The sequence below is a fragment of the Pseudopodoces humilis genome, chromosome 9 (genome assembly GCF_049639895.1).
Source record: "Pseudopodoces humilis isolate 2021_Gansu_Grassland_sample_001 chromosome 9, ASM4963989v1, whole genome shotgun sequence".
In the NCBI taxonomy this organism is placed as follows: Eukaryota; Metazoa; Chordata; class Aves; order Passeriformes; family Paridae; genus Pseudopodoces; species Pseudopodoces humilis.
Genome location: NC_142208.1, coordinates 4,577,021 through 4,603,920, shown reverse-complemented (window position 1 = coordinate 4,603,920; position 26,900 = coordinate 4,577,021).

The following is a 26,900-nucleotide window of genomic DNA, read 5'->3' as shown; positions in this document are numbered from 1 at the left end:
GATCCTTTTGAGTTTTTAAACTAGATAATCTTTAAAGTCCCTTCCAACCCAAACAATTCTATGATTTTATGAGTCTATGATAGGGTAAATTATTGAGAGAGGACCTGAGTTACTTGGTATCCAGCTAGCATAAAATTTGGATTTAGAAAGTGCTAGTTCTAGAATGGGATGGTAAATGATATTTACCATTTTCCTAATAGCTGTCTTTTAGTGTTTCCCCACACTCATTCACAGCTCAGCATGCTCCAGTTAGTGCTGAGGGATGCGTAATGACAAACTGGTTGTTATTAGATTCTTCCTTGATGATGCTTCCTCGGTATCGGTACAGCAGCAAGAGGGACAAATATGGCTCAGTGAGAGAGAGAAGGAAAATTGCCTTACCCAGAACATGACTGTAGTAATACAGAATTCAAAGGTCTGGGAAAGTATTTCTCTTCCTCCTTTTGTCAAGGTAAAAATTGTTCTCTTTATTTGTGATGCTTCAGCTAAATCATGCCTACATTAACATTTATTTATCTTCTCCATTTATTTAAGCAAAACAGGCTGCAGCTCACTGTTTGATACATTCAGGTTTTTCATGTTACAACCCGAGTTCTTGCTGGGCTTTTGTCAGGGAGACATTTTACAGCACGTGACAAAACCACAGATCCCACACAGCCAGAGCTTTTGTATCACCTAAATTGCCCAGATTGTTTTGTGTCATTTCTTTGTATAATATATTTTCCTTTAAGCAGATAAAGATGCAACTCCTGTTCAGTCTTCCCTGCAAAGCCAGAGCCCAGGAGCAATAATGCTCACAAACCTGGGACCAGCTTTTATAAAAACTGTTTTGATAACTCACTATTGCATAAGGATACCAGGAAAACCTCTTCTCACTTTTCCAACATGGTGACTGTTTTTTTAATCCATCAGAGGAAGAATATGATTGACATCATATGAGAGAAAGCCTTGTGTGTGCATCTCCAATGTGTGACAGCTCATCTCTCTGACTTCAATTTGAATTGGTGTTCAGATTACTCCATGTTTTGTCTTCATTGAAAACAATCTTGCTGGTTAGAATAAAGCACATTTCTTTAAAACACCAGTTTAACTTTATTTTAGCACATAGAATAGCTGAAAATACTTTCACTTTTTACCACATTCAGAGTTTACTTCATGTCGCTATTCTCGTGTAGGTGGTTAAGGGTGGGTTATGTTCTTTTAATGGGTATATAATTATATAATTACATTCTGAATTTATGCACCAGCAATCATTTCTGCTACTTCACATACAGCAAAGAGAAGGATCTGAGCTAAGCCACAAAGAGTCAAAAAAGGGGACTTCTTTGGGGCTTTTAGATTCTATAGAAAGAGGCAACTGGTGGTGCATTTCACCCAGTAAACTATTGCTGCAGATAGGTTTCCCTCCTCATGAAATGAAATGCTTTTTATTGGTGTGAACTCAGGTGAGAGCAGAGTGAAGGAATAAGGTTGGTAACTGAGGAGAGGGAAGAAACAGTAGATAGGAATGAGGGGGAAAAAAAATGAGATAGTAAGGGAAGCCACTGTCACAAAAAAAAGCATGGTTAAGCAGGATCAGAGGCTGGGCCGTGGTGCAGTTGGGCCAGACTTTGGGGATTGCCTGTTCAGGGAAGCAGCCCAGTGCCCCGGGTCCCCTTGCCTGTGCCAAGCAAAGGATTTCACACAGACACCTCCAAGGAACACCAGCACAGGCTACAGAACCAGACCCAAGCAGAGCAAGGGAAGGAACAAATTTCACCTTTCAAACAGATAATGCAGGGTTTGGTTTATCCTGATCCTGAGGGCTTTGCCTCTCAGCCCTACCACTGCCTGTCCGTGAGCTGGATGTGGCTCTGCCCCAAGGACAGAGTGGTGGCAGGTCCACACCCCATCCCCCACAGGCTGTGCAGGTGGGCAAAGGAGGAGTCACAGCTGGCTCAGGTGAGGGGTGTCAGGGCTAACAGTTCTGCAGTACCTAAGGCACAGCACCCCAGTGCTTTGAGCAGCTAGCAAATGCATAACATTTACTGTATTGTCATTTTCTGTAAGCAGCAAGATACTTTTGCAAAGAAAATGGAAAGGACCTCTCTGCAAGAAAACTTTAAATGTTGTGACATCATTTTAAAAAATGTGGTGTTCTCATGGTTTGTTTTCTACTAAAATAAAAAGTAGCAAGTCACTCGGAAGCTCCTGGCTGTCAGAGTTTGGTGCCACCAGCAGGAGCTGCACCAGACGGAGAGCTGCAAACATTCTGGAAGCTTGGATGGACAGATTTGCTAGAGCTTGAGAAAGCAGCAGTGTAAAAATGCTTCTATGTTCTCAAGTGTGAGCTTTCTTAATAAATAACACTTTTGGAGGGAAAAGAATTTGGAATGTGACAGTGCTTTTGGGAGCAAGCCAGCTCTCTGTCCAGCCAGCTGCTTTGTGGAATGTGGCTCTCTGTGAAACAGATGCAAAGGCAGCAGAAAAAGTCAGTTTGCTTACAGTGAAGGGAAGGAGGGTGTTTGCTTGTTCTCTTGCTTTGGGAATCATAATCGTCACAGAAACATGAAGTCTGGAGCTGGATAAGCATCAAGAATGACAAATCTGAGTGTATACAAGCAGAGTAGTTGGGTGAAAGGCACCAACATAGTCAAGAAATGTGCATTTTTGCCCCTTTAATACCACTGCCATTTGCTGGTGAATTCAGTGGTATCATTCAGAGGCATTGCTGTACCAGCGCTTGTCAAGGTGTAACCACAGACCCTTCAGGTGCCTCAGATGTATGGCACCGAAGGGTGACATGAATGTTGATGAATTACCATGTAAAAGCCTGAGAAGTCTTTAGAAACCACTCCTGTTTAAGGTGTTCCTCTAGTGCCATCCTGACTTCCCAGAAAGGTGTCACATCTCTGAGATCAGAAGTAGGATGAATATGTCACAGAGAGGAGAATGAGGAAATTGCTGTTACTTTACCAAAAGCACCCAAAACATGCAAGATGTACAGACAGTTCTCTCTGTAGACCCTTCTCTAGCATGTAGCATGACTCTGCTCTTTGTAGACCCACAAAGAGCAAAACCAAAAAACCTAGGTGATTTTTGGAGTTGCTGGTCTGGAATAGGACATGATGCAAGACTAAGGGAGTTGGTGAGGTCAGACCACTGGATCTGCAGCATTCCATGGAGACTCCTCTATCCCAAGGAAGCACAGAGGTGTCCAGTCCTGGAGTTTGGTAGTAGAAACAACAAACAGAAAGTGCTGAGATTCAGCCAAGCTGGGAATCCATGAGATCCTCACTGGACTCATTGTCAGTGACTGATGGTACCAGTACGAGATGATTTCTGTAATATATGCATAGGGTACTGCGCTGGTTGTCTTCTGTACCGTACAGTCTCCTGGTTCATCTTTTTAGGAACATAAATCAGAGAAATGACAGAGTAAAAAAAGTCAGAGAAAAGTAACGGCTGAGAAATACCTAATTTTTCAGTAATGCCCTGATGGATGTGAAGGAAGCCCTTAAAACTCCATCATTAATGAAGCTTTCCTCCTACACCCAGGCTCTTTGTTTCTCTGTGTCTGGAACAGGTGGTTTTCAAATGCAGAAAAATTTGTCTCCCCCTTTCATCCATATCCTAATTTCCTCACCCAGCAGGGTTCTGACTCCATGAGGAAAATGGAATTCCTTATGCTGCTTAACCAGCCAGCAGCCACAAAGGCTGTATGAGGATACACAGACTTAGCCAGTCACTGTTTTCTCTTTCAGGGTCCAGTCATAGGAACTTATTTCTTTTTATGTGTAATTTTGGTGTTATTGCCTAAAACTTGTTTTGGAGTTGAAATTCAAATGAATAAAAGAAATATTTGCATTATCATTATTAAAGGCAATTATTGCTGCTTATGCAAAGTTGCTGTTTGTTTTCTGTTAAAAGATTTCTCCAAGGTGTTGTCATAAAATAAGCCATGATGCCATGTGTGTTTCCATGGGCACCAGTGAAAATGGGCAAAACTCTGCTGGCTGTGTGCTCCTGTTCCTGGAACCACTCTGAAAAAGAGAATTTGCAAAGAACCAGGGAACCAGATCCAGGACCTGAGGATAGAGAGGAATAATCCTTCTTTTGTAAGGTTAGTTTTATTATGGGGCAGGGAAGACCAGCTCTGCTGTGGGAAGAATGTCGGAGTCCATCTGGGGGGAATATGGACATTTTAGTGAGCACAGTACTCATTTATTTTAATTCTCTCTGGATGTATTGGTGGGAGTCTTGTTACTAAACTGTTACATGAATCTGTATTGCAGAGAAGAAGAAATAATTATGTGCTTTAAAGAAGCCTGCATATAGAACCAATATATATGTATGTCTAGAATGTACACGTGCTGTCTTTTCATTCACTTGGAAAGATTAGTCCCTTTTTACTGAAGGAAATAACGGGTTAGGCATGATCTGTCATGAGCTGCTGTAGGTGAATAGGATTGTGGTCCTCCTGTGGAGGAGCAGTGAAAGACTTGACAGCTCATTATTACAGATTTGTGCTGAGTACTGGCCAGGGTGGGTAGGGCTTGATTGGATCTTGAAGCAGAAACGCTGTAGGTGAGCTGGCTTGATGTGTCGGGCACAGCTACTGTGCTAGGGCACTGACACTGAGTTATGCTGCAAGGACTTCTGGCTCCTTTGGGCCTTTCTCTTCTGTTCTAGACTTTAATGGGTGCCAGTGAAAGGCAGAGTGCTGGCTCAGGGCTGTACTGACTCACCATGTATCGCATCTCACCGGAGCTTATCTGGCTCTATCACTTCGGCCTGAGACAGGAGTGGGTCACACCCCAGGAGCAGGATGACCCGAGGTGTGACTAGAGCACTTGCTCTACGGCTTTTTGGCTGTCACTCTGTGTGCTCTGAGGAGACAAGGATGACAGGGAGGTCTTTTGCATGGGATAACAGAGGATTTATTGCTCTGGGGAATCTTGGGGGCAAAAACCAGAAAATGCGAGTGTGCAACAGCTGAAATAGGGAGGCAGTTCAAAGGGAGGGTACAAAGCATCAGCTACTCAGAGATATCCTGGGGAGGGTAAAAAGGCAGGGTTCACAAAATCATCCTCCAGTGAGGGAGGTAGGGGGGGAAAGTTGGGTCACATGGACTAATCAAGCGTCAAAGTTTAGGGGATTTCCGAAGTGGAATTCCAAGTATGCGGTGGGCCTAAGACAGGACTGACAGGAGACTCAGGGTAGATTGACAGCGTGGGGTGGGAGGGTCTCATTTGGACCAAACCATCAACTTAGGTAATAACAGAACATACCATTAACAAGAAACACACTGCAACAACCATAAGTAGTGTTTTGATCAGTGACCTGGGGGTGGTGAGGAAGTGAATGTTGTGAATGACAACAAACTGGAGGGCTGGAGGGGTTTTGCATCCTTGAAGGTTCTGGGAAGCTGAGTGGATAAAGCCCTGAGCAGCCTCATCTTGCCTCAGAGGTGGCCTTGCCTCAAGCAGGAGCTTGGACTGTGTCCTCCCCAGGTCCCTCCCAGCTTCAATCCTCCTGTGAGCTTGTGTCTCCAGGTGCAGAGCTCCTGCCTTTTTCAAAAGCAACTAGAAATTTCAGCTGTTTTGCCATGGGTTTGCGCTCTTGTAAGAAGAGTAGCAGAGTGGCCTTTGGTGCTGAAATCGCTAATGAATTGTAAAGAAAGAGCACTGAAGTCTTTATCAGACATGGAAAACCGAGGCACAGCATTTTGAAAGGGAGGCTCCCCAGGAGACAGACTGAACCTGAAATATGCCTGGGTCCTTGACACCTTTCACACTCTCATCCAAAGCTGACATGGCTAAGATGGCATTTTTTATTTTTGCCATATTTATGTTCCCATAGTCAGAAGCTTTTCTTAGAGAAGCTTCTGCCTTCTGCCCTTTGGGGACTGTAGCTGCATTTCTGATGCTTAGAGTATCCCCAGACCCCATCATGGTGCAAGATTGTGAAGAGCTGCAGGGAAAATGATTGCAACCTTGCTCCTGAAGGTTTCAAAGACAGGGTTTGAGAAGCAGCAGGACCAAGACTGCAGGAGGAATGAGAGTCAGATTCAGCACACCATTTGATAGAGAAAAATACCTTTGTTGTTCATGGAAGGGAAGGAGCTGGGGAAGGGGCTGGAGCCCCAGGAGTGGCTGAGGGAGCTGGAAAAGGGGCTCAGCCTGGAGCAAAGGAGGCTCAGGGGAACCTTCTGGCTCTGCACAACTCCCTGACAGGAGGGGACAGCCAGGGGGGGTCGGGCTCTGCTGCCAGGGAACAGGGACAGGACAAGGGGAAACGGCCTCAAGCTGTGCCAGGGGAGGCTCAGGTTGGACACCAGGAGGAATTTCTCCATGGCAAGGGAGCTCAGGCCTTGGCAGGGGCTGCCCAGGGAGGTTTGGAGTCCCCATGCCTGGAGGTGTCCAAGGAAGGGCTGGATGTGGCACTCAGTGCTCTGGGCTGGGGACAAGGTGGGGATCAGGCACGGCTTGGACTTGGTGATCCTGGAGGGCTTTTCTAGCCTCAGTGATTCTGGGATTCTGTGATTCAACCTATGACTTGGAAATCCATGGAGTATGAGCCTTGCAACTTTCTTGTAATTCTCTTCTTTAGTTTGATAATTTCTCTGGCTTTTTCTAAGGAGTTTTTCTAATTAAGATCCAGCCTCTGGCTGCTTTAACTTCTCTTCTAGATTCTTGTCCTATTAGGCATTCTTGGTTTTATTGGATGTTTTCTAAATGTGCAGGTGGTGTCTAGTGGTAGCAGTCAGTTAGAACAGCAGCAAGATCCCAATTGTTGGTTTAGTTCTAAAATACTCAGTTTACAGACATTCTCAAGGACAGAGAAGATCTGCACTGCCTTGGTTTTGAGCAACAAACATAATCCACTCTGTCCTCATGTTATAAATGCAAAGGCAGATTTGGGTTAAATAAAAACAATTTATTATAAAACAATTTTTATAAAAAAATAAACAATGAGGGAAAACCACAATAAAACAAACAGCGCAGCGCTGGGTGGACAGGGGTCTATACCCAAAGGTATAGGTGTTCCCAAATCCACACAGGAGGGTAAACTGTCCGGGGTTTTTATAGGGATTTTTAGCCTTGAGGCCAAATTCCAGGCAGGCACCATTCATCAACAGTCCTTGATTGTCGTATGAATTGATTTCCTGGCATTGGAGAATAGAGTCGAATGGACGTCCGACCGAGTCTCCTCATATGTAAAGAAATTCTGAGTGGCTTCTTGTGGTTCAGGCCATCCTGATGGGATGGCTGGATCCGGGTTGGAGCCGATGGATATTTCGGCTGGATTTTTCCTTTTGTTTACTTGATGGCTTCCCCCAACGGTAGCCCGCAAGGCGAGGTGTTTCGGGTCCGGTGATGAAATATCTCGTCGGTGCCTCTCCCGTTTTGGCTTGATGTTTCGTGTCCTGCCTATTTTTCCCCGTTGATGGTCACCGAGCCTGTCCTTGTCAGTTTGAGGAGTTTTTTTTTTTTCCTGTCAGCTTGATGGGCCGCGTCCTGTCTATTCTTTTGTTGATGGGCGCCGGCTAGGATCGTTATCCTTTGAGTGGGAATTCGTGGCTAGATCTGGGAAGGGCTTGTGTGTCATACTGTACTTTATATTTTATATCATTATTGTTATATACATTTATTTAGATTTTTACGAATTTTTACAAGTTCATTTCTCACAGTCCCCCGCTTAATAATTCATTACATTAAAAATTCGTGTTATTTCATTCAATTCTGCAGGGGAGGACTATAATTTTTTTTACTCACATTCATCTTCTTCCCAGTCTGTTAACGAATTCTCACTATATGCTTGTGCCAGGTTATATTTATTTTCAAAAATTCTTTAAGGCTTTAATCACATTTTCGTTTTCTTTTTCCTCTTCTAATTTCATTAGTTTAGAGAGAAGAGTAGGTCTCCCTTGCGCTTTCTCAGGATCAATTGGAAGTGTGGCAATCTGCATTCCTTGCACAACAGAGTGAATTAGTCTGATGAAGCAAGGAATTAAGCAGGGAAGGAAAATGATTCCGGCAACTGAACAAGTGATGAAAAATACTAGCTTCTTCTACCAAGCTCCTTGCCCGAATATCTGGTCTCACCAGGAGGCTTGTAGGATTGAATTCTATTTTTGGACTGGCACATGAGCTACCTTTTTAATTTCAGCAGCCAATCTTTTTATTGTTTCTCCGTAATCGTCTATTTCCATACAACACTCGGATTCGTTGTATCTGCCACACACTCCTCCCTCCTCGGCTAGCAAATAATCGAGAGCTAGTCTGTTTTGGTACACAAAAGCTCTCATTTGAGAATGTTGTTTGGCTAGGAGTTCTAGGGCTTCTGAAGTGTGGTTGGAAACTATCTCTACCACCGCTTGCAACTTGATAAGTCTGTTGAGGAGATAAATGGGGGTTCTGTAACCCCAGCTGCTATCATTTGCCTAAGTAGCGGCCCGTAATATTGAATGATCCTTTTGGCAGGTCATTCTTCTTCGTTCTACTTCTGGTTGCTTCCCGCTATTGGTAGTTTCCGTTTTAATTCCCTCCTTTGTCTGTTTAATGTCTCAAAGAGAGGGGCTCAATGATTTACTCTCTGTTTTAGGTAGAGTAAAGAAAAAGGACCGAATTATTCCAAGTGTGCAGGATCCTTTCCATTTTCTGGGTAGTTCGCTGTATGCCTTTTTTTACATATCCAATATATACTATTAGGAGCTTCCCAACTCTTGTTCAACTTTGCCGGATCATCTCAATATTCTTTCAATCCTATTAGCTCATGGAAGGGATTGGCTCCAGAGTTTTTGTACCAGTAAAGTTCAATTATTTCTATCTATTCACAGTTATTCTCCCGGGAGCGACTCCAATAGTCCGCGGGTGGTTCAGGTTGCTAGGTTTTTGTTTTGCTTTCTGAATTTACCGTGAGTGTGCTTACACACGGGGTATAGCCTACTAAATCAGTGAATTCTTTTCTCTCTGGTCTTTGTTTTGTTTTTGATATTTTAGAGCCTTCTCATTTTTAGAAGTTACTCTGGGGTTAGTTCCTCTCCCTTCCAAGGCTATCTTTCAGCTGATTTTAAACCGCCACAGATCTAACAGTTAGATAGACCTAATTCTGTGGCTATTTCTTGCATTAGATCTATGAAAAGATTCTGGTTGGGGTTTGGCAACCCCCAATTGCTGTATTGTTTCTCTAATTGCTCATAATGTTCACTAAGAGAGTTAAGCCTCTCCTGTTTTAGTTTCTTTTTCTGAGCTTCTGCTTCTTGCTTCTTTAACTCTAGGGTTAGTTGTTTTATATTTTGTTTTCAGGGTCCACCCCTTCCTCATCCCTGGAGAAGCAGAATACTTGGTTGAATTGCAAACATACTCGGTCATCACTACTTTTTAACAAATCAAGGATTATCGGTTCATTATTAAAAAAAGCCTTTTTTTCATGTTTTAAATTTCTACTTTCCCAATATACTTTCCCTCCCATGGTACACATTTTCAAATTCGCTTTATTGTAACATAAAGGGTTAACTGCATAATATGCCAAAAAGGTGGATTGTCTTTTCCCCCCCTATCTAGACCGTTTTGTTACATTGACTGCAGATTGGAATTGGGGGAATTATTTCCACTTCTCTCTTATACCTGAAATGGGAATTTTCAGTCTTTCTTTTCATAGGAGTTTTAGACTGCCCGTTCTTAAGCCTTGCCCCTGAGTGGTAACACTGGACCTTCCCCTTTAATTCACAAAGATTATACTGAGTGCTGTTAGACAAACAACGTTCCGGAGGACAGTAGTTAACTATTCGTCTGGTATCTGTGGCAGTCTGACACTGCTCACACTTCCCCAGGAGACGCTCTCCCGGAGGTACCTCGGGAATCATTCTCTCGGCTAAGCACACGGCTAGACTCAGGACAGTCAGGATTCCCCACCGGTGTATCCCTCTGCCTTGCCCTTCGCCCGTATAGAAATATACGGCGGGGATTACCATCTTCTCGGCAGCAAGGATATTTCTTCAGGGGTCCTTGTAGTCCTAATGGCGTACCTTCTCTTGAAAGCAGCCCACCGAGACGACTTAATTGTGTCTGTCCTGCTCGGTACCTTGACTGTCTTTTGGCACTCAATTTTTAAAGTTTTTGCTTTGGAGTCTAGTTTACCTCTAATCTCCTTTTGAAAAAGCAGGTACCACTCAGGAGAGTCAAGTTCTAAAAACCCCCCCCCGGTGACAAGTATTAAGAAACGGCTAGTCAGCTCTTTGTTCTTTAGTCAGACAATTGGGTACACAGTCTCTTAGGTTTGTACTCTCCCCAACAGTGGGTTACTCAAAATTTGTTTACAACAAGCACATTTAAAATGTATAAATGGAAAACAATCACAGTTTTGCGTTGATGTAACTTATCTGGTCTGCAGCTCTACGATTTTAGAACAATCATGTACTAATTTTTTCTGAATAGAAACTGAGCAGGATTTTTTGTGCGGTGGTTTTCAATCCTAAACCGGGTGAGCTGATTAAGATGGCATCATATTTTAGAAGCCTGGAATCAGTCAGCCACTTCTCTGCTTTTTGCTGCAATATGTTTTTCACATCGTGGGGAGTGTAAAACTACTAGGGGAGGAAAAGTTATTTTCCTTGCTTCTCTTATTAACAGAGCCACTGTTACAATTGCTGGTAAACACGTAGGCTAACCCCGACTGATTGGATCTAAGATCTTTGAAGCCTATAGGCTTCCCTTTGTCTGCCCATTCCTGAGTCAGGACTCTCTGTGTTGTTTGTTTACTCACATTCACGAACAACTGGAATTCTTTATTCGTATCTGGTAGAGTTAGTACTGGGGCAGTCATAAGAACAGTTTTTAATTTCTGGAAATTAGACTCATTCTGTTCAGTCTACTTCAGCTTGTCAGTGTTTAATCTTTCATACAAAAACTTCACTTTTTCACTGAAACCCTCAATTCACTGCCTGCAATATCTTAAGAGCCCTAGAATTTGTCTAATTTGCCTTTTTGTTTTTGGTGCAGGCAATGCAAGGATGCCTGCTACCCTCTTCGGGTCTAATTTTTTCTTTGAGATATCTAACGTCTGAGGTATTTTATTTTTTATTTCAGGCTCTGTGAATTGCAGCTTGGATTTTGATACTTTCAAACTTTTCTTTCTTAGAAAGTTTAACAAGGCAATCGTGCTTTTCTTCACACTCTCTTCAGTCGGTCTAGCTATTAGCAAGTCATCTACATACTGTGAAAGCTTTGTCCTGTCTTTAAGAGCAAATTGGGTTAACATTTGTTCTAAAGCTTGTCCGAAAAGGTTCGGAGACTCCACAAACCCCTGGGGGAGGACCGTCCACCTTAGCTGTTGCTTACGGTTTTTATCTGGGTCCTCCCACTGAAATGCAAAATAATCTCTACTCCTTTCATCTAGAGGGCAAGTCTAAAAAGCATCTTTCAAATTAATCACACTATACCACACATCTTCTGGTGTGAGTCTATTTAGTAAAGTATAGGGGTTGGCCACCACCGGGAATCTAGTCCGGGTCCTAGCGTTCACCGCTCCGTAGGTCCTGGACTAATCGGACACGCTATCATCCGTCTTTTTACAGCCAGGATGGGGGTGTTGTGTTGAGACATGCAAGGCTCTAAAGTATCCCCGTTTAGGAGGTCATCAATTATTTGTTTCAACTCCCTTCTCTCTTTGAATGCTATACTTCAGGGTTTATTTTCTCTTCATTTTTAGGAGTCAACTTAAATATTTTCACCACTAATTCAGAATTTTTAATCAAGATATTAATTCTTAAAGTAACAATCATGTCCCTTCCCAGTAAATTGTAATCTGCTTCTTCTACTAATAGCAAATTCCCTAAGCAAATTTTATTTTCAGATTCTATTTCCACATCTTTTATTATAGGTACTTCAAAGGGGTCTCCCTTTGCACTGATTACAAAAACTTTTTCTCTGCTAGCTACACATCCGTATGGCAATTTCTGCAGGGTACTTTTCTCTGCCCCAGTATCTACAAGAAAACTTACTTCTTGTCGTTAGGGGCCCACTTTTAATTTTATCAAGGGCTTCTTGGATGTTCTGGTCTTTAAATTAAAGAGCCCCTGACACTCTTAATCTTCTTGAAAAATTTTCTCATCTTTTATTCTTTGTTTACAATTCCGCTGAACGTGTCCTACCTTTTTACAGTAGTAGCATTCCGGGCTCTCTCTCTGTGGGGCCGGGGCTGCCCAGTGAGAACCTCGACTTTTTCCGGGTAGTGTTTTAAACTTACCCTGCATCTGTTCTTGTTTCTGGATTTCTTTTACTGCAGTTACTAAAACCTTAGCCTGCAATTTCTGCTTCTCATCTTCTCTCCTCATGTATACTTTTTTTGAGCTTCCCTTAGGAGCTCCTGGAGGCTTTTATCTTGCCACTCACTCCTCGATCTTTTTTAATTTTCCTCCTAATGTCCTCCCAAGATTTAGCAGCGAATTGTGGTTTTTTAACAGAACCTCCCCCACAGGAGAGTCCGGGTCAGTCTCAGAGTAAATCTGTAAACTCCGCCGTAATCTCTCGATCTATTCAGTGGGTGGTTCCTTTTTTTCCTTGACACTCTCTAAAAACTTTGCTAATATTCTGGCTCCTAGGGACCCGCTTCTCTTATACCTTGTACAATCATGCTCCCTTAAATCCATCATGTTCTATCTGCTTTCCTCTGTTTGTGCATTCCAGCTCGGGCTTGCGCTAGGCCATTTCTGGTTACCTGGCATCCCCTGTGGATTGCGTCTGCCCCGGTCTCTGATCCCGGCTTGTTTAATCATTTCCCTTTTCCTCCGGATTAAACAGTGATCTCAGGATTGGCATAAGATCGTCAAAGGTATAAATGCTACTCCCTAAAAATTCATCTAACCTCTCAGCCACTCCGAGAGGGTCATCTAACAACCGCCCCATCTCTTTTTTAAATGTTCTTACATTTCCAGAGTTAAGGGGGGCATTCACAAAACTGATCACTCCCGGGGACGTCGGTACTTCCCTAAGAGGAACAACCGGGTGCCCCTCTTCACTCTCTCCCCATTCATTATCTATCATTCTCGCTCTTAAACGGGTTCTACTTGCGGGAGGGGAATTGGTGATTGTGTGTTGCCTCCCTGTTATTAATGGTGGGAATTCTGCCGTCACCCGGTTGAAGGGAGGAGTCCCCTCCGTTGTATGGGAGGGTCCCGGTTGTGGCGGCTGGACCGGCCGGGATGGATAGGGTGTTCCCCAGCCTTGTGCAGAAAAAACCTCCGAGGAGGTTGCTGTGGTTACGGTGTTTACAGGCGGGGAAAGGGGAAGGGCTGCCGGCATTGCTGCTGGCCCCGACTCTCCCGCTTGAGACACACGTATCTCAGTGGGTTGGTCTCGGGGGCCCAAGGGTGCTGTGGGCATTACTTGATCTGCAGAGGAAGGTCCCGCTGGTCCTCGATACGGGGGTGGTAAGTGATCGAGGGGTTCCCAGGACTCAGTTTTTCGACTCACGTTTTTTCTTTTTGCTTTATTGGGAATAGCCCTACTCTGACATTTACCCAGAGCTTAGCGTATTCCCTCTCCTCAGGATCTGAGGGGACTTTGTTCTCCACATAGGAGAACAACTTGTTACACGTCCATTTTTCAAATGTGCCTAACACTGGCCAAGTGAGGTGACTTCTCAACTCCTGTCTTCCCCAAACCTCCATACAATAATGTATTAATTTCTCCTTTGATTTCCCCTTCCTCTGGGGACAATCTTCCTAGTGTTTTAGCATCCACCCCAAGGGACTTTCCAGTGGGATGTCTGGTGATTCCTCCCCCTGATCGGAGGAATCTTTTCTTGTGCTTCTTCCTTGAAGCTTACTCTTTTTCTGCCCTATACTTCGCAAATATATTCTTACCTTTCTTCGACTTCTCCGTGAGTCGATATCAGTTTCTGCGTTGTGTACTTAGGAATCAAAATTTGCCGATACTCACCTTTCAGCAAGCTGAGCTGAGGTCTCTTGTAATCGGAACTTTTGATTCTTCCCTGGACCTCTCCCTGGGTCCGTTACTAAGAGGGTTTACCAGCCTCGAGCTCGACAAGACGTCCCTTCCCCTCCAAGTACCTTGCGATCAGTTCCCGAGACACCCTTTGGTCACAGGTTTTTACGAGTGTGTGTCGAGGGAAAAAAAAAACTTTCACTCTGTATCGCTTCCTTCGCGGCCGGCCAATTCCCTCGCGGGAGGATGGAAACGCGACCTTGAAGTCCGCACTTCGCTTCGTGATCAGATCACGTCTCACACACTCGCCCGATCGCCCGCTCAACCAGCAGTACTTACAGCTATTTTCCTGCGTGGGTGTCCCTTGTGCGCACTAGACGTTTTACGAGCAAAGTAAACTGCGGCTCCCGAAGGCTCCGTGCCTTCCGAGCTCTCCGATCCGGATTTATCCTTTTTATTGTGGTTTTTACCTCCGCCTAAATTTGGTTCGGATATCGGAACGAACTACGGGGGTTCTTCACTCACCAGGCCGCCAAAATCAGCGGGGGTACCCGTCCCGGGCAGCGAGATTCCCCGCAGTTTCTCCGATCCGAGTCACAGCACCAATCTGTTATAAATGCAAAGGCAGATTTGGGTTAAATAAAAACAATTTATTATAAAACAATTTTTATAAAAAAATAAACAATGAGGGAAAACCACAATAAAACAAACAGCGCAGCGCTGGGTGGACAGGGGTCTATACCCAAAGGTATAGGTGTTCCCAAATCCACACAGGAGGGTAAACTGTCCGGGGTTTTTATAGGGATTTTTAGCCTTGAGGCCAAATTCCAGGCAGGCACCATTCATCAACAGTCCTTGATTGTCGTATGAATTGATTTCCTGGCATTGGAGAATAGAGTCGAATGGACGTCCGGACCGAGTCTCCTCATATGTAAAGAAATTCTGAGTGGCTCTTGTGGTTCAGGCCATCCGGATGGGATGGCTGGATCCGGGTTGGAGCCGATGGATATTTCGGCTGGATTTTTCCTTTTGTTTACTTGATGGCTTCCCCCAACGGTAGCCCGCAAGGCGAGGTGTTCGGGTCCGGTGATGAATATCTCGTCGGTGCCTCTCCGTTTTGGCTTGATGTTTCGTGTCCTGCCTATTCTTCCCCGTTGATGGTCACCGAGCCTGTCCTTGTCAGTTTGAGGAGTTTTTTTTTTTTCCTGTCAGCTTGATGGGCCGCGTCCTGTCTATTCTTTTGTTGATGGGCGCCGGCTAGGATCGTTATCCTTTGAGTGGGAATTCGTGGCTAGATCTGGGAAGGGCTTGTGTGTCATACTGTACTTTATATTTTATATCATTATTGTTATATACATTTATTTAGATTTTTACGAATTTTTACAAGTTCATTTCTCACACTCAGAACTCCAACTGATGTGAATCCCTGATATTTATCAGGGATTTATGTTATTGCTCTCAAATGGGTTGTTTCCAAGACAAAGGAGTTGCAACCTGGACAAGGCCAGAGCTCCCCTGACCTCTCTCAAATGGCAGCTGGTTGTAGGGTCTGAAGAGGGATACTGGGAAAATCTCTGATGCACAGATCTGGGAAAACATTGGCCTGGGGGCTGCTGACTTCTGCTCTGAAAAGGGGGGGAATTATTAGACTGAAGCAAAGAGAGCTTGGAAAACATGGAATTGCAGAGTCATTTAAACTGTAAAAGATCTCCAAGATCCAAGCAGCACCATCACCCTGTTCACCACTAACCCATGTCCCCAGGTGCCATATCTACATGTTTTTTGAACACTTCCAGAGATGGTGACACCACCACCACCTTCGGCAGCTTCTGACGATGATTTACAACCCTTTCCAGGAAGAAATCCATCCTGATGTCCAACCTCAACCTCCCCTGGCATGGTTTGAGGCCATTTCCTTTTGTTAAAAGGAAATGGCCTGGGACTGGGCCCTGGGGTCACCACTGCTGACCAGCTGGGAAATAGAGCAGAAAAAACCTCTCAAGGCTTGGGTATATGTTCAGGTTTGTCTTGAGTTACCTGAAATGCTTTGAGACCACTTATATAAATTTTGAACTTTTTTTTTCCTGTTACTGGTGAATTTGCACTGAATGGACTCCATTGACAAATTTGTTCTTCCTTAGCTGTTGCATTGCTTTTGGCGGATACAAAGAAGTTGTCCCCTATGATTGCATAGATTTTTATGTCACCTGAAGCATTTGCTCTCCGTGACTCTTCTATGCTGCCTTGTGCTGTGCTGTTAATGTGTCTCCACTCCTCTTGGGAACAGAGCACATGCTCCATAGAAACACTGAATCCCAGAGTGTTTTGGGTGGAAAGGGACCTCAAGCTCATCTCGTTCCTATCCCCCTGCTCTTGGCAGGCACACCTTCCACTATCCCAGGTGGCTTCAACTTGGCCTTGGCTTAATGGGCTTTTGAAGAAATTGTGTTCCTCGTTTATATGGAAATTTCAGTTGCATCTTGTTATAAATGCAAAGGCAAATTTAGGTTAAATAAAAGAACAGTTTATTATAAAACAATTTTTATAATAAAAATAAACAACGAGGAAAAACCACAATAAAATAAACAGCGCAGCGCTGGGTGGACAGGGGTCTATACCCAAAGGTATAGGTGTTCCCAAATCCACGAAGGAGGGTAGACTGTCCCGGGTTTTTATAGGGATTTTGTGTCCTGAGGCCAAAACTCTGAGCAGTTACTGTTCAACAAAGAGTTTGGATAGCTGGTTGAATGAATTTCCTGGAACCGTGGAACTGAATCAATAGACGACTGGGCAGAGTCCTCTCGTATGTAAAAAGTCCTGAGTGCTTCTTGATTGTATCTTCGGTTGGACTCTCAGGGTGTCCGGTCCAAGTCCGGTGTGGAGTCGACGGATATCTCGGCTGGGCTTCCACTTATTGTCCGGCCTGATTGCATCTTCAGTTGGGGTTTGCAGGGAGGGGTGCCCAGGTGCGGTGTGGAGTCGATGGCCATCTCAGCCTGGCTCCTTTCTTTGTTTAGCTTAATTGTTCGTGTCCTGCTCTTTCTTTCAGGCTGATGAACGTCGCCTAGGGTCGTTACCGCCTGAATGGGTAGTTACTGCTGGGTTTGGGGAAATTCTTCGGCCACACTATATTTTATATACTTTTTACATTGTTACAAATCTAGTTATATACTTATTTATTCTTTTACGAATTTTTTTTATCCAAGGTTACATTTATCACAATCTTAAAGAGCTGTGAAATGCATCAGCACTGTGTGTTCATGCATGGATGAAATAGACCAGGAGAACTTTCGGAAGATGCCCTCTTTATTTATTTTTTATTCAACCATAATGAGCAATAAACTGATTTTTCTCTTGTTCAGTACTTTATCTGTCTCATATAGAGGATGGTGGCTGCTTTTAAAATGTTACAAATTCACAAGAAATTAAGGCAAAGACATATCAATGAAAACAATGTTTTCCTGGGGTAAAAATGAGTTACAGTGCAACCCAAAAAACCACCAGAGAGTGGAAACTGTTGAGAGCATGATTTTTGAATGCTCTTCTTCAAACTATTATAAAATCTGATTTATTTCAACTGCTGAGTGTAGCAGGACTGTTTGCAAGTGGCAGAACTGCAAGCAAAACGAGCTTCTAAAAATGCTGATTTTAGTTGCACACAGTAATTAGGAGAACAGTGAACTCTTGGGCAGAAAACAAAGGCTGGCACATCCATCATTTCACACCTCTTTGGTGAGGTGCTAATGAGATTTGAACACTACACAAGTCTGGATGTGGCCTCTGCACTCAGTCAGACAAACACTTCAGGAGTGTTTATACAGTGGCTATTTGATTGTCTGCAATATCAGTTACTCCTTTAATAATGTGACTTTATGTTTATTGTGCTAGAGAGTAAACATGCTTCTGCATGCAGAATCTTCCCTCTTGCTGCCTTTCCTATCAGCAGGCCAGCTTACCTGGTGCTGCTACACCACCAACCACCTGCTGTGGGCTGTAGAGATGTTTTCTTAATTGCAACGAAATCATTTACACCAAATAATGCCACATTACAACAGCATAATTTAATTTGCATCTGTTCATTATATTTCCATTACCCTTCAGCTCTGGCACCCTCCCAGGAAAGGACCCATGAGTAGCAGGTGAGACAGTTTCCTGGAGGGATAAAATTGCACTCCACACAGCCCAGTGCCAGGTCTTTCCTGTGGCAGAATTCTGGCATAATTACATTCCTTGCATTTCACTTGTGTCATGCTGAAAAATAATAATAGTGAGGGTTTTCTTCATAGGCTTTCAAATCTAGATTACAGTCCCTTGTTATTCTAACTTAATCATGTTCTATTATCAAAAATAAGGGGTTTTCAGATGCATTACACGTTGTTTATGTTTGAACATTGGAGCTTTTATGTTAAAATCTGTACTGAATTGTGCACTACATTAATAGATGCCAAGGCTAGAGGAAATTCAGGCTGCCTCACAATTATTCTCTAATGAGAGCAGTAATGAAATTTGTGAACATTTGGCTTTTTGTAGTACTTTGAAATTTAATGTATATGGTTTAAGGCATTTACTCCATTAAGTATTAAGGTATTAGCAAGCAGAATAGTTTGTTAACCATTCTACTGTTTGTCTGGAAGTATTTATAGTAAACTTTTTACAATTAATCAAAAGCAGACATTGTAAAAAGGGAAATCTGATTTATTGCCAAGCTCATAAATGTCAAGTGTACTGTTATGCAGGCTTTGTATTACTCCAGTTGCAACTTTAAAGGACGTTTTAAGTGATTGGAAAAAGGAAGTTTGTTAAAGGCTCAGCAGGTCTTCGCTGCACTCTGCTGTTATTAATGTAAATCATTGCATCGCGTGATAGAGGAATAACGTGGCAGGAGAAGTTTTTAATCAGGTTTTCTCTGTGACTACCAATACCTCCAGGAAGAACTTAAACCACAGACTACTGTATTTCCTCTGGCAAACAGATGCAAGGAGATCTCAGAAGAGAGAAAGAAGAGAACCAGCCAGGGTGGCTTTAATTGCTGAAGTTTTCTTTGGGTCACAGCTCAGCAGACTGTGATGTTTGTAAAAAAATTCAACACTCTCAACTCTTTGCCAGTCTCTATAGCTGGCTTTATCTTCAGTCCAAGATACTGTGCTTGAGGCAAAGCTGATTTGTGTGCCTTTCTTGGACAACACTATTACTTCCCATTAGCTACTAATCTGGGGAAAAGTCTGGTGGGATAGTGAAATCATTTTGGTGCATGATCTGAACTTGGATTCTGGTTGGTAGGTGTTGATTACTCCTGGCATGATGGGTACACACATGGGGGGGACTTAAACACAGCCACAGAAGGGAAGCCTCTGGCTCTGCCTCAGCTTCTCCCTGGTTCATTTTAATGTTTGATAAATGTAGGTGAGGGCTGGTATCTGCTTTGCAAACTGCTTTGACACTGGTGAACAGAAAGGTGCTGATTTGTTGTTGGTATGAGCTTAATGAAGTGATACAGAGAACAGCAGAAAGAAGTGAACAAGTTTTCCTCCATTTTTGTGGTTGTGATTTAAACAGGGAGGATCAGTGACAAATATAGGATAGGGTAGTACTGCAGTAGCTCCTCTGGATGTTTTGAAAACATCTCTGAGGCTTTTGTCTGAGAGTTCCATATAGAGGATCCTCTTTTAGAGTCATGTATGGGTTGATGAGTCCTTGAGGCTGGCTTCAGTCCAGCTGTTGCATGAAATAGAAAGTAAGGTAAGAAGGTACACTAAGACAGATAGTTAAGGAATAAAGAAGAAATATTTAGAATAAAGACAAAGCTATACTATCATAGAATGTTTGGTGTTGGAAGGGACGTTACAGACCAGCCAGTTCCACCCCCTGCCATGGGCTGGGGCACCTTCCACTATCCCAGATTGCTCCAAGCCCCATCCAGCCTGGCCTTGGACACTTCCAGGGATCCAGGGACAGCCACAGCTTCTCTGGGCACCCTGTGCCAGGGCCTGCCCACCCTCAAACTTCTCCCTAAAATCCCATCTAATCTTACTCCCTTTCACGTGTTTGATGCCTATATTTCTTTGTGTTATTCTGCTTTGGAAAGCTCCTGCTGGTTTGCATTGGAGCATTGAAAGTATTTTTCATTAAATTGAGAAGCTTTATCACTGAGAGGTGCTGGCTAACCCTGAGAAGTGTTTTCTCCTGGGCATTGCACGGGGCTCAAATTAGAGTGAGGACACATGTAAAAAATACACGATTCAGAACACTTTCCACTGATTAACCCATTAGGAAAAGTTTCTAATGGCTCAGGGAAGTGAAACAGCTATTTTACAGAAATTTTTCCTGTTGCAGAAAAAATTCCAGCAAATGGTATGTGCCTTAGCTTCTGACACTGCCATGAGGGGTGTGCAAGTGATGTTTGACTTCTGCACACCAGCGAGCTTCTCCTACTCACAGCAGCTCCAGGGCCTCACCAAACATGTGTCTGATAGAGCAAGTGTTCCCTCAACCAAGGGGCTCTCACCCTTTCTCAAGCACATGCAGAGTACTGCTTACAAAGCAGCACTGCCTGAGACTTAAATCAAACCAGTCCTGTGGAACAGATCCATTCCTGGGACAACACTTAGTTGTATCTGTAATTTGGAGCATTTGACTTGCCTTGGAGTGATGCTTTATCAGCAGGCAGGGATTTGATTGTGGCTTTCAAAAGTGCTAGGCCACATCCAACTCACTGACCTGTGTAGTCATGGTTTTAATCTCCAAATGGAAAGATATGAACTGGTTTTGTTATGGCCTGAAAAAAATAATGTCTTCAAAATTCTGCCTTTTAAAGGTGATATTTGGAATATTTAATTGCTAGTCTGAAATGAAATCATAGAATGGGTGAGGTTGGAAGGGACCTTAAATATCACCTAGTTCCAAATTCCCCTGCCAAGGCCACAGCTCCAGCCCTTCTCTCTCTGATTTCTGCTCCTACAGGGAAATACACCTCAGCTGAATTGTCCTTCGTACTTTTCTCGTGGTTAGAGAGTTTGAAATGGCTGACTGGACCCAAGTTGTGACAAAACAGGACCATTTGGCTTTCAGTCCCTCAGAAAGTCTGCAACATTTTAGCATCTGCTTTCATGAAAATTGACCTCAGCTTCTGTGTGGGGTTGGACAGCTGATGTCACACCTAACCCAAGCTGGCTGCCAGGTCCCTCCTGCCTCTTCCCTGTAGAGCTGCTCAGCACAGCCAAATTACCCACAAAACCAGGAGACAACTGGGATACAGGACTGAAGAAAATGGCTCTGGCTGTCTGAGGTGCTCGGCAATATTTGTCATGTGTGGATAAGCAGCAATCAGTAAAACTCACAATAAGCTGTAAGTGCTCTAAATGTCATAATGAGCTCAGGCACTGAAATCTCAATGCCATTTGTGTTGCCCTTTGATAATAATTTGTGATTGCCACTCAAGGAGGCAATCATGTATCCAGCACAGCTAAAAATTAGATGCATAAACCTGACTTTCCATTACAGCCTGAGCTGCTGTGAAGTACACTAAAAGCATCTTTGACTGCATTTGTGTTCACATGTCTCACACTCATGTCACATACTTCAAGAGAAGGGAACCATAAATAAAAATTTATTTTGGGAAAAGGGGTGTAGATTGCAGGTATTCTTTGCAGAATGTTACACATAATGTTCCAGCTCATAAAATATATGCTAGGATGCTAACAACATCTGTTCCCTTTTCTGCCCTTTCTCATCTATTTGGAAGATACTGATAATCTAAGTCTTTTATGTAAAATACCTTTTTGGTAGTTGTTTTGTGGTGTGGTTTTTGTTTTCCCCTTCTTCCTTTTTTACTTATTTATTGCTGACTTTTGAAATGTTTTGGCTTCATTTTCAGGCTGTGAAACCTTTTGTTTATCTTCTGCGTCTAGACAGATTTTTTTTTAATATTTTCTTATCTTCAAAATTTCATGGAAGGATGCCAAGCTGTGAGACTCCTTTTCCTTGCTTTTCCTCCTTGTGTTTAGGTGCCAATTTAATGACAAATGTATTGGAAAACTATGTTCAATGTATTGTAAAACCATTTTTGATAGTGCTGTACTTCAGAACCTGTTTTGATGTATTTGGTGCTGTGTAAGGCTATCTTCAGTGTTTCAGAATAAAGGGGCCGTGAACAAGAAGGGACTGCCCAAGCAACAGCAGAAAATTCTTGACAAGGCTAAAGCAGCTCTAGAGGGAGCAACCTGCAGTGAATGTGGGATTGTGCCACTGATCTGGTGCCTCTTTGAGATGTCAATGTGCACATCTGTCCCCTGTGTCAGTCCCTGGCAGGACAGAGGCTGGACATGGCCTTTGGTGCCCTCATTCATCTGAAGGATACAAGGAAATATCAGCAGATGGGTAAATCTTACTTGATGCTGAAATGCTCCCAGGGAGTGAGAAAGGTGATTCTGAATTCCTGGGTTTGATGGAGTTCCTCTCTGGGAAGGAAGGCAGACAGCTGAGCATTTCCTCTGTTCATAGCAGTGCAGATCTGCACCCCACACCCTGTCATATGTCAGAAAAATGTCTCAATAAGATTTGGAGAGCCTGGGCACAACATGAGCCAGACTCCAGAGGAGTGACGCTTCTACTGTTTGAATTCGAGTGAGAATGTTGGTAGCTCATTCAAATGATCTCAAAAAGTCCACTCCTGTCTTTGAAATAACACCTTTGCTCACCATATTTTCCAGTGGCTCATTTTTAGCAGGACTGATGTTTTGATGTTTTGATGTTTTAATCACAGATTTTTGCCTAAAAAGCAGTGACTACACCACATATTCAGCAAAAAGAAACTCTGTGTGAAAATAAGACACTAATCTTTCAGACAGAAATTTCTTCCCAGTTCCTGCATGGAGCAATCCTCACTTCACACTTTCTGGATTTTGCAAACAGCCTTAGAAAAACACCTGTGTTCAGCAAGGGTGTATAAAATGTGCATTAAATCTTGTAAATATAAGTTATGTACATCTGAACATTTGCTGTGATTGCTTTTAAATATGTTCTATATATTTCTTGAAAATTGAGACATGGCTCAGCAAGCTAAATAAATGTAAAAAATACAGCTTGGGTACCAAATATTATAATTTGCTAATGAACTTTGTGGACTTTTCAACCAGTAAACCTCCAGAGAGACTGAATAAAGTGATTCCATTTGGTTTTTGGAAGAGAAGGAGACCATTCAGGAACGTCTGAAAGTGAGTTTGGAACTGTGTTTGTCCAGAGGCTTGGAAGAGATGAGATTCACAGGAAGATGCACCAAAAGTATATTTTATTAGACCAAGTGATGCATTTTAGCTGGAAAAAGCAGATGAAGTTTGGGTCGTGCTGTGTCCAGATAAAACACAGGTCAATCTCAAAAATAAAGAGAAAAAAAATGATAGAAAAAGGTTAACTAACTCTTGGAATAGAAGGAAGTTGTTGGCAGGGGAAGAGGTGCTGAGTTATCCCTCTGAGTAAAGTGGAATAGAGAGGTGTCATTAGGGGATAAGAGAGAAGTTTGTACTATTAGAAACATTAGTCAATGTTAATCAGATTTTCAAATAATGTGTTTCTTTATGGAAAAAATAATTTAAAAAAACCCCAAACTTTGAAAGAGTTTTTAGGAATAAGGAATCGAAGTATGAGAGAAATAGCCCCTGGCACACTTAGCACATCCCTGGGATTGGAAATACTGAAGGAGTTAGAGAAGAAACTCAAATATTTGTCTTTCATATGCTATACAAATGTACCTTTTATGTATTTTAAAGGGGTTATTAACTTAATCTATTGTTTTAAAGTAAACATGCTGTGAAGACTCAGGATTACAGAGAGCATCCATCCCAGAAAAAAAAATATTACTGAGTGGAAAGAAAGAAATTATAATAACGGCAACTATTTGCTCTTTTTCCTCAATACTACCATGTTACATAATAACACTGGGTCTTCCCAGCACAGTGCACCCAGGAAGGAGAGGAGAAGCACAGCAGGGACTCCTTCCACTATCCCAGCTTGCTCCAAGCCCCATCCTTCTGGCCTTGGACACTTCCAGGGATCCAGGGGCAGCCACAGCTTCTCTGGGCACCCTGTGCCAGGGCCTCCCCACCCTCCCAGGGAACAATTCCTTCCCAATATCTCATCTATCCCTGCCCTCTGGCAGTGGGAGGCCATTCCCTGTGTCCTGTCCCTCCATCCCTTGTCCCCAGTCCCTCTCCAGCTCTCCTGGAGCCCCTTTAGGCACTGGAAGGGGCTCTGAGCTCTCCCTGGAGCCTTCTCTTCTCCAGGTGAGCACCCCCAGCTCTCCCAGGCTGGCTCCAGAACAGAGGGGCTCCAGCTCTCGGAGCAGCTCCATGTCTCTGTTGTGGTCCAGCCCCACCAGTGCCTGTTTCTACCTTACTACCAGCTTTGACAAATCACTTCAGTTTGGAATGGATTATTCTAGGCTTGGGGTTGGATTGGTCACTGACTGTGGGGCTGCTGCACAGCTGCTCTGATCAGCCCCAAGAAATACAACTTGCTAGAGTTCATAGCTTGGAGGTTTTTACCCCAAAAGACTTAATTCTTTCACCACAGTGAGTAATACCTGGCTGGTAAGTAAAAGTTATGATTTACAGTGCACTGTCCAATAGTTTCAATGGTCTCAAGTTGCACCAGGAGAGGGTCAGTTTGGATATTAGGCAAAATTTCTTCACTGAAACAGTGAAAAACCTCCTAACTAAAAAATAAAAAAAATCAAACCAATAATCTCTCTTAATTTTTATCAATCATCCTGTCATCAGCATTTAGTTTTCACTGTGGAATTCTTTCCTCACTGTGGAAAGGACTTCCTCCTTTCCTCCTTCCCTCTTAGAATTTAAATTAATTTGTCTCTGCACAGAGTAGCCCTTTTCTACCTTCTTTTCTTTCTGTTAAAATAAATACAGCAGTCATAGGAATTCTCTTTTATTTGGTTTGATGTAATTGTGCTGGAGGCTGGAGTTATAAATTATCAAATACTTAATCCAAATCAACAGGAGAATAAGACTGAGATATATTAGGAAGAGTTAACTGTGTTTTCACTGTTGGTCTTAAATCCAGGCCTCTGTCTGGGATACCCTGGAACTGGTGCTCTAAAATATCTGGATATCACAGAGATCCTTAATGTTTTGCTTTCTTTTCCAGTTTTCTTCTTCTTTCCAGACTCTACGATGCACACTGCAATGGTGTAATTTAAATAAACTATGAAAATGTCACTGTGTCTTCTTTTAGGGAAACTTTTACATTTGTAGTCATCCTTCTAAAATGGTGAATGGTGCTTTGGTACTGAGTTTTAAGATACAGATCTCATTTTAGTGTGTTCTCATCATCCTAGAAATCTGTGTAAATCATTACAGTCTTGGCATTTTTGTGTAAGGTCTGTATCCTATAAACTATTAATGAAACGTCTAAGGACTGGAATATATAAACTGGAAATTTAACTGGACTTTAAGATCTTTTGATTAAAAATACATGTCAGAGTGAAATATTAATAGATCTGTGTATGTACTGGTGATCAGATTGGCTGAATGTCCAGAGAAACTCTTGGATTATATTTGTGTGGTAGATTCTCATCACATCTGAGTATTAAAGCCAAGCATCAGCAAAATACACAAGAATAATAATGGTGAAGTGTTACTGCAGGAGAATGGGGCAGTTTGCAGTATTATGGGATGTATTTCCTTGAAATAATAAGCTACAGTTATTCTCTGGCTGTTCTTTCCAGGTTATCCCTCAAATGTTCTCCTTATTTGATTTTGTTGTTCTGGTGGTGAAGAAACACCTGACAGTGTTATTGAGACCTGGTGGTCTCTCATGCTGAGAACCTCTGGCTCAGTTTGAGTTTTATTTCTGTTTTCCCATCACCCAAATTATGGTAGGAAGATCAAAAATAGTGGAAAGCAAAACTCCTGTGCTGGAAGACTAACAGATGAAAGAGAAAGACCTCAGAGTCTGCTGTAGATATTTGAGAATAATTAAGCTTGACAGAGGAGGAGGATAAGGGGATGTCGGGAAAAGGTAATAGAGTGCAGGAGATCCAAATATTTTGGTTCATTTTATAAATATCTGTGTCTATAACATGCATTTTTTTGTCAGTTTTCCTCCTCTATGTGTTTGTATGTATACCCAATGTAGAATGGGTTATATTTCAAACTGGGAAGGTGTGAAAATCTCTAGGACCTGAGGGAAGAGCTAGAGCTATGTCAGGGGAGGTTTAGGTTGGAGGTCAGGGAAAAGGTCTTCCCCCAGAGGGTTCTGGGCACTGAGACTCCCCAGGGAATGGGCACAGCCCCAAGGTTCCAGGAGCATTTCGACAAGACTCCCATAAATCCACAGGGTGGGATTGTTGGGTGTCTGTGCAGGGACAGGGGTTGGATCCATGATCCCTGTGGGTCCCTTCCAGCTCAGGATATTCCACGATTCTCTAATTCTATGTGAGTTCATAATACACAAAGTACCCAATTCCCCGTTTTTCTCCTCCAAGTAATTTCCTTTGTGTTAGACAATCCCATTGTCTGCAGGGACTGTGGCTCCTCCTTCACTTGTTATTTCAGTCCTTCTCTTCCTGGCTAGAGTTCTTCTGGCTGTGCTAGTTCAGCACAGCCTGTCTCTAGAGCTCAGAGTGCACCTGGTATTAAAACCAAGTTCACACACACTCTTCCAAGCCTTCTGGCCATCCTCTCTGCTCTGTCTCTGCACAACCAGGCTGTGGATGTTTTCCATAATTTCTTTTCTTCTCTCTACCAACACTTCCTGGTAGAAAGCCCTGATGTGAAACAAAAGTGAGAAATGCCCAGAGGTGGCAGGATGTGAAAGCTTCAGGTACATGTGCACCTGGGATTTTTAAAAGACAGACCACCAAGTACTGCTCTTGTATCCAAAGCTAGATTACACTGGATATTTAATATGTAAGGAAGGTTGCCTGTTCTTATGAATCTTTTGGAAGCTCTGCTAACTTGC